Source organism: Peromyscus leucopus, chromosome X (assembly GCF_004664715.2).
Source record: "Peromyscus leucopus breed LL Stock chromosome X, UCI_PerLeu_2.1, whole genome shotgun sequence".
Taxonomy (NCBI): domain Eukaryota; kingdom Metazoa; phylum Chordata; class Mammalia; order Rodentia; family Cricetidae; genus Peromyscus; species Peromyscus leucopus.
The window spans coordinates 47612248-47619388 of NC_051083.1; positions in this window are offsets into that span (position 1 = coordinate 47612248).

Sequence of the window (7141 nt, forward strand, 5' to 3'; positions counted from 1 at the left end):
GAGACTGTTAGAAAATGTACAAAAGTGGTTTAGAAATGTGTTTTTGTAACATCTGAGTGTGAGACTTAGTCATCATTTGAGTTTTCTTTATGATTCTTCATTCTTCAACATTTTTATTCCTTACTTTGTCCTTAGAGCCAAATTGCAAATACCTGGTACAGATCATGTTATTATTCTTGCCATCAGAGTTCTGATACTTGCAAAAGTTGGAATCTTCATCTCTAGATTTAGCAAGAATTGGATTTCTTACCTAGAAAAAAGGTCAATTATTTATTATGCACAGAGCTGGCTGAGGGGTCCACGGTCTACATTTCACTGGCCATCCCAACATGAATTGAATGTATTCATTCATCACTATGCAAACAATTCACACAATGACAAGCTGTTGGTGTCTCAAGATGTACTTTAGTTTTCCACAGACTGAAGAAATAAAGAAGTTGAATATTTGAATTAGGTGAAGTATTTTCTAGTGTTCAAGAGACAGAGCTAATACTGTGTATTCATCAAACAGTTTCATTTTATCCTAAGCACAAAATCAAACCACATTTCAAATGTTCTTGTAAATTGTTGGTACACAATATGAAAAAGTGATCTTACTGATTTTTTTCTTTATTTTTCATAGAATTTCTAAACAAAAGGAATTCTCTCTCACTTGGCATCTACGGCTTCTCACTCCCTCTCCTAGACTTAATTTTCTTCAGTTATTATACACTTAATATACTTACTTTATATATACATAATATATATACTCTAAAATTTTAGTAATAATGTCACTTTTGTTTTCACCATGCCATGCTTCTTATCTTGATATTTTCCCAGATGTTTCTAGAATGAATGCAATATTTTTTCAGTCTCTATTTGAATAAAGTTGTTGCACCATTTCTAAACCATGCTTTATCATTTCACTACTGTAGCCTCAGCACACACCACTTCATTAATGTGCTAGTTTGGGGGTCCTCCTGGTAACTGATAGCTGACTGTGTAAATATCTACCCAGCACTGTGTTTATTGGAATCAATATTAATAAACAAAAATTACTCATAGTGAGTGTATTAAATGCCATGAAAATCATAATCAAAAGTTATTTATTAGAATGTTAGTAACCTATCAATTTTCTTCACACAACTGTTGATAGCCTAAGACATATTGTGGCAGATAAAGGTACAAGGAACACTAATTTGGTGCTATAAGGCAGGGGTCTGTGAGGTAAACAGCACTAGTATCTAACAACTTGCTAATCCCTAAGAGGCCAAGATGCTATTGGGCAAAGGGACACAGGATGCATAATGTTCTAATGAAATTTTTGCTATACTCCCAGATTGGAAAATTTAGTTATTAACCAGGATGTATGTAGCTATAAGTTTTCTCTGGTCCTGCCTGGCCCCACGGTCCCTCAGCTGCTTACAAAATAATCACTCAGAGGCTTAATATTATTTACATACTGTATTGCCTATGGCAGGATTCTTGCTAGCTAGCTCTTTCATCTTAAATTAACCCATTTCTAATAATTTATAAGTTGTCATTTGGCCATGGCATTACTGGTGTGCCGGCATCTTGCTGCTCCTTTGGTAGGCTGGCCTCTCCCTAGACTCCACCTTTCTCTTTCCAGTCTCTCTCCTTGGATTTCCTGCCTGCCTCTAAACTGCCTTGCCTTAGCTGAAGCAGCTTATTTATTAACCAATGGAAACAACATATATTCAGAGTGTACAGAAAGACATCCCACAGCAAAGGTAGGTTCTCTTGAGCAGAAGAGGAATAAAGTAAGGCTTTTAACCATAAAAAACAATAATATCTAATATTATCTAGGTCAGCTAGAGAGGTGGCAAAGTTTAGTCTCTGCTACTGATGGAAAAGGTGATTCTTTTCATATCCCAATCATAAAAATACATTTACTAAGGGAAAGACACATCAGTCTTTACAATTTCCCATGTATTTGCTAGCTGTAAATTACAACTTAAGTTGTTAGACAGTACACTGTCTAACATTTAAAAATTAAGAACATTGGTAATCAATGGGCAGTTAAACTTCTTCATATTGGAGAAACAGTGCTTTTTAAAGAGGCTGCTATTTTTGTGTAGTTTTACATTTATTTGCAGGAGATTCCTTTATCGTTCATAGTGTATAATTTTGACTTAAAGATTGCCACAAATTATGCTCCTGTTTTTCACATTGGAAGGACAAGATTCAACTGAACAGCTAATTCTTAAATAATTAAAGAGGAAAGTCGGTCAATGCCACACATTAAATGACTAGCTCTGAAGATAGCTATATCAGCTATTGTGATTTTAGAGATGCCTTTCCAAGATGTAAAGTTATTAAGCTTAATTCAGGGCTAGTCTTTTGCTTCATTTAAATGTATGGAATTGACCTCAAAGATTATCCTCACGTTGAATTAAATATTAACTTGGTTCTGCTTCTTCATTTAATACATGGCATTTATATTTCATGATAGAAAATAACTTTTATTGATTTTAAAACACTAATTACAATAGAGCTCCCTAACAATGTGTCCTTGGAACACGGTAATTATTCAGACACTTTTACCGGTGGTATACTATATTATATTTGGGCCCACTTAAAGTCATCCACTTGAAGTCATGTCACTCTTAATCCACCCCTTATAGAAAAGAATAAATGTGAAAAGTCAATCCTTACATTCTTATCTCCTTTCAAACTTCTAGCCTCTCTACTCTAAAATGGTTTTTATCAAGGCTGCCAATAACCTACATAATAACTAGTCTCAGTATCATTTTTTTGACCCCTGTCAACCTGTTAGTCAAGCAACAGTGGACACAGTTCCTGATCATCTGCTCTTTGATAAAGTTTTCCACCTTGAATTCCAGGTTTTTCTCCTTCCTTACTTGTTGTTCCTTCTCACTTTCTTTTATTATTAACCAATTTTCTTCTTATTTACCTCTAAATGACAGTGTCCTGGAATAGTCTTTCTCCATTTTTTTTGTAACTATACTAAGTTATAGTTACTTTAGTCTACTAAGTCCAGTTACTTTAAACTATGTAGATGGTGATAATGTGGGCTCCAGAATTTACACTGTGTGGCGATATATTGTATACCCTAATAAAATTTACCTGAAGATCAGAAAACAGAACAAGCCACTAGATTAAACATAGAGGCCAGGCAGTGGTGGCACACACCTTTAATCCTAGCACTTGGGAGGCAGAGATCTGTCTGTATCTCTGAGAGTTCAAAGCCACACTCGACTACATAAGATTGACTCAGTCTAGGAGAGAAACAGAGCCAGGAAGAGGTGGCAGACGCCTTTAATCCCAGTATTTGGTAAGGAAGTGATGGCTGGGTGGAGAAAGGTATATTAGGTGTGAGGAGACAGGAACTAGAGGCTTTTCGGCAGAAGCGTCCATTCAGCTGAGGCTTTTTCAGGCTGAGGAGTCCTAAAGGTAAGACATGACTGTGGCTTGTTCCTTTGTCTCTCTGATCTTTCAGCATTTACCTCAGTTTCTGGCCCCGGGTTTTTTTTTTTTTTTTTTTTTTTTTTTAAGACCCTTTAGTGTTACACACTGTTTCCTTTCCTGAATACTACACTAATATAAAGTTGCCTGTTAAGTATTTCCTTTTTTTGATGACTTCTTTATTTTTTTTTTCTTTAGCCGGTGCATAGCATTTGTTTAAAAAATATTTCTTGCTTTTCTTTTCTTTTCTTTTAAATTTTATTTTACATATCAGCCACGGATTCCCTTGTTCTCCCCCTCCCGCCTCCCTTCCTCCAGCTCACCCCCCACCCCATTTCCATCTCCTCCAGAACAAAGACTCCCTTGAGGATTGAGTTCAACTTGGTAGATTCAGTCCAGGCAGGTCCAGTCCCCTCCTCCCAGGCTGAGCCAAGTGTCCCTGCATAAGCCCCAGGTTTCAAACAGCCAGCACATGCACTGAGCACAGGACCTGGTACCACTGCCTAGATGTCCCCAAACAGATCAAGCCAATCAACTGTCTCACCTATTCAGAGGGCCTGATCCAGTTGGGGGCCCCTCAGCCTTTGGTTCATAGTTCATGTGTTTCCATTCGTTTGGCTATTTGTCCCTGTGCTTTATCCAACCTTGGTCTCAACAATTCTCGCTCATATAAACCCTCCTCTTTCTCACCAATTGGACTCCTGGAGCTCTACCTGGGACCTGGCTGTGGATCTCTTCATCCAGTTCCCTCAGTCATTGGATGAGGTTTCTAGCACGACAATTAGGGTATTTGGAGATCCTATCACCAGAGTGGGTCAGTTCGGGCTTTCTCTCGACCATTGCCAGTAGTTTATTGTGGAGGTATCTTTGTGGATTTCTGTGGACCTCTCTAGCACTTTGCTTCTTCCTATTCTCATGTGGTCTTCATTTACCATGGTCTCCTATTCCTTGTTCTCCCTCTCTGTTCTTGATCCAGCTGGGATCTCCCGCTCCCACAGGCTCTCTTTCCCTCAACCCTCGCCCTTCATCACCCCCACTCACGTCCAGGTTGTTCATGTAGATCTCTATTCAGAGTAAAAAGAGTTAACTTTTAATTATTCTCTAAAGCCTTCTTTTTACTACTGTTCCATACCTTATACTTGTGAGAAATGAAAACCTGAATGACTTCTTTCTTTATTTTTTCTTCTTTCCACCCTATTTCAAACTATTACCAACCTCTACTTTTATCTTCAAAATACACCCATAACCTGACCACTTCTCATTTGCTTCTACTGGAATGAAATGAGACTTCTACAGTTTTGAGCACAGAACTTGAAAACATGTTGTATCTCCGATCCTTTCATCCATAAGAAAATCATATTGACAACTTCAGAACATATTGTGAATATCTGCTTTCATTAACCCCCACATCACTGTAGCTCTAACCTGTAAAATGGCTGTAACTTTCTGTTTACCCCTTCTTTCAGACCTGCCTTCCTACAGCATGAAGCAGATACACAGAACCCCAGAGGCCACACAAATACTTGGAACCACAGAGACAAAGTGAGTATCCAAAATCCCAGAGGTCAGCCGGGTGGTGGTGGTGGTGCACACCTTTAATCCCAGCACTCGGGAGGCAGAGGCAGGCAGATCTCTGTGAGTTCGAGGCCAGCCTGGACTACCAAGTGAGTTCCAGGAAAGGCGCAAAGCTACACAGAGAAACCTTGTCTCGAAAAACCAAAAAAAAAAAAAAAAAAAAAAAAAAAAAAAAAAAAAAAAAAAAAAAAAAAAAAAAACAAAACAAAATCCCAGAGGTCTTTTAGGCTACAAAAACTCCAGCAGAGATACACTACTGGACCTGAAGTGACTCACTAGTCATCAGAACCTCTGGCCACTTAGGCCAGAAGGCCAGAGAAGAAACAGAAACCAAGGGACAAAACAACCATCCAACAAAGACAAACTCAGAAATCAATACCTAGACGTCTAATGATTCCAAAACCAAATTCCTACACATCACAAGAACACAATCAACAACAGAAAGGCAACATGGCACCACCAGAGCCCAGCTATCTTACTACGGCAAGGCCTGAACATCACAATACAGCTGAAGCACAAGAAAATAACCTTAAAACCAACTTTATGAAGATGAGAGAGGACCTTAAAGAGAAAATGAACAAAAAAATCCCTTAAAGAAATTGAGAAAAGACAAACAAAAAATTGGAGGAAATCAGTAAGTCCCTTAAAGAATGCCAAGAAAGTCAAGAAAAAACAGATGAAGGAAATTGTTCAAGACATGGAAATGAAAATAAAAGCAATAAAAAAGAAACAAATAAAAAAATAAAAAAATGACAAACAGAGGAAATTCTGGAAATGGGAAATCTGAGTAAGTGAACAGGAACTACAGACATAAGCATCACCAAGGGAATACAATTGATGGAAGAGAGACTCTCAGGCAGTGAGGATACAATAAATGAAATAGATTCATTGGTCAAAGAAAATGTTAAATCTAGAAAATTCTTAACACAAAACATCCAGGAAATCTGGGACACTATGAAAAGACCATACCTAAGAATAATAGGAGTAGAAGAATAATCTCAGCTCAAAGGCACAGAAAATATATTTGACAAAATCATAGAAGAAAAATTTCCTAACCTAAGGAATTATAGGTGGAGTTTTTATGTGCCCTGACAGCTGCTCCAAATAACCAAAGGAAGACTTCTTATTAATTATAAATGTTCAGCTGATAGATAGATAGCTCAGCCTGGTTACTAGCTAACTCTTAAATTTTAAATTAACCCATATTTCTTATCTAAGTTCTACCACGTGGCTCATAGCTTGTTACTTCATTTTCAACACATCCTGCTTCCTCTGCATCTGACTTGCAACTCCTCAGATTCTGCCCTTCTTATTCCCAGCATTCTCTCTGCCCCCAAAATCCTGCCTAGCTATCGGCCAGTTAGCTTTTTATTAACAATGGGAGCAGCACATTTTCACAATGGGTTATTCCACATGACTATAAAGGTAGAAGACGAATACCAAATAGATTAGACCAGAAAAGAAGGTCCCCTACCACATAAAAACCAAAACACTAAACATACAGAACAAAGAAAAACTATTAAAAGCTACAAAGGAAAAAGGCCAAGTAACATATAAAGGCAGACCTGTTAGAATTACACCTGACTTCTCAATGGAGACACTAAAAACCAGAAAGGCCTGGGCAGATGTATTGCAGACTCTAAGAGACCATGGATGCCAACCCAGACTACTATACCCAGCAACACATTCAATCGTCATAGATGGAGAAAACAATATATTTCATGTCAAAGTCAAATTTAAACAATATCTATCCACAAATCCAGCCCTACAGGAGGTACTATAAGGAGAACTTCAACCCAAGGAGTACGCAAATGTATGAACTTCAACTTTTATGGTTGAAATGTTTTGGGTTCATTCAATCTCTTAAATTTGTAGGATTTTAGTGGATCTTGGGAAGTTATCAAGCTATGCTTCTTCAGATATTTTTCCAGTACCACACCTTTTCTGTTTTCCTTCTGGAACTTCAAAGCCGTTAAGTGTTTCATGCTTTATTAATAGTCTCATGGTAACTTTTGGCTAGGCTCCTTTCCTTTTTATTCTTTTCTTCTTGTCTAATTTGCAGTCTTCATAATTGCTGCCATTCTATCTCAGCTCTTTGGAGTCTCCATTCCAATATTTAGTATATCTTAGGAAGTTGGTT